The 1,827-nt window shown below is 32.6% G+C and overlaps 1 pseudogene; it reads left to right on the top strand.

The window, feature by feature from the left end:
- Positions 1-361: 361 nt before the first annotated feature.
- LOC130854400 (PEST proteolytic signal-containing nuclear protein-like) lies at positions 362-858 on the top strand (annotated as a pseudogene).
- Positions 859-1,827: the final 969 nt, after the last annotated feature.

Below are 1,827 nucleotides of genomic sequence, written 5' to 3'. Positions count from 1 at the left end.
TAACTAATTAATTAAAAAAATGACAACTGAAAGGATGTTCTAGTAAGAATCTCATTAACAGGCCAGGTTCTAAAGAGCAACATTTTGCAGTCAATAATTTTCCTCCAGGAAATTAATTATCAGTTGTCCTGATATTTAGATGTTTTATAAAATACTCAGGAGAATTTCAGAAAAATAACAATTAAGGACGTATTTTTCTTCATGGGTATATTCTATCCTTGTTACCAAAGGCCTAAATTTAATATTTAACACCCTAATTTCAGAGTTGATTTGTTTTAAAGAAAGGGCATGTAGAAAGTTCTATTTCTCAAAAAAAACAAATTTAACTGTACACAACAATTTGAAAGCTGCAGCCGGGAACATGGCGGAAGGGAAGGCAGGAGAGGAGAAGCCTGTTAAGCCACAGCAGACTGGAGCTGCCAGATGACCTGAAGAAGAAGCAGAAAAACCTGTGAAAACTGTTTCTTGCAATAATGGAGGGGAAAATTCCAGTTGCAGTGATCAACTGAAGAAGAAGCTCAAACAAAGCCTACAAAGATTTGCTATAGGTAGTCAGATGAAAAAGAAAGCCTTGGCCATATCTATGAAACTTGGCTCACGTAAATCTAAAGAAACCCTTCCAACTCTTGCTCCAAAAACCCTTTCAGTAGCAGCAGCTTTTAATGAAGATGAAGAGAGTGAACCAGAGGAAATGCTTCCAGAAGCAAGATGAGGATGAAGAATATTGGAAGCGATACACCAACCTCATCAGGATCAAATTCCTTCAATAAAGGAAAGCATGGGTTTTCTGATAACCAGAAGCTATGGGAGCTAAATTTAAAATCTCATCTTGGAAATGTCCATGACCAAGACAATTGAATGATGTGTTTTGAAACTGGGGTGTGGGGTGGGTGTAAAGTTAAAAGGAAAAATTTCCTTTTTTAAAGAATGATATAAGACTCTTTGGAGCTGCCTTCTTATTATTATTTTTTCTTTTTTTAAAGATTGAGTGGTACACTAATAAATGAGAATTTGAAATGAGAGGTAATTTATGTTTTTTATACAGATTCCAAGATATTTACTAATTTTGTAGTTTCATGTGATTAGTTTCCAAAGGTTCCAGCTATTAAAAAAAATCAGAAACTGTACCTTTCTAAGAATTGCATATTTTATTAGACACAATTATTAGCACATTAAGAGGGAAGCAGAAAGTTGTCTATTTAAATTGTAGGCAATTACTCTGTAAATTAATTCCCTTATTAACCAAAACTGTCTGGCTCCAAGGAACAGCCTTATAGAGTGTTGTATTGGGGGGAAAATGGTTACTGAACTATTGACTGAGAAAGTAAATTAGATAAAATTAAAATACAGCTTTTTTTTTTTTCCTAATGGGCATTTGTTTTGTTTCAAATCATCATAAACTAGTTATTGCATTGCTATCAGTGGATACAGATGCTTAGCTCTTTATAAAGAATATTTAAAATGCTATGTAAACTGTTGAGTATTTAAAATAGTCCACTTCACTTTAAAGGGTCTGGTTTTCCTTCATTAGTCTTCAAAGAACAACCATTTTCTACCAAAGTAAATCAGTATGTTGAATGTGCTTCTCTTGATTTTTGTTATTAGCTAGTTCCTGTAAGCATTTCCACCAGATCTTGAAGCAAATCATAAGGAAGTTTTTTTTTTTTTTTAAACAACAAGCCACCACCAAAAATTTAAATGTACATAATAGTTAAATATTTGGCTATTCTTATTTTTTAAAGGGTACAAAAAAAAAAAAAAAGCAACATTGTATGAAGAAGGAAAATAAGAAAGATGCACTTTCTGTAACTTTATCAAAGCATTTAT

Source organism: Hippopotamus amphibius, chromosome 5 (assembly GCF_030028045.1).
Source record: "Hippopotamus amphibius kiboko isolate mHipAmp2 chromosome 5, mHipAmp2.hap2, whole genome shotgun sequence".
Taxonomy (NCBI): Eukaryota; Metazoa; Chordata; class Mammalia; order Artiodactyla; family Hippopotamidae; genus Hippopotamus; species Hippopotamus amphibius.
Note: the sequence above shows the minus strand (reverse complement) of the source record. Positions and strands in the feature narration are given on the sequence as shown.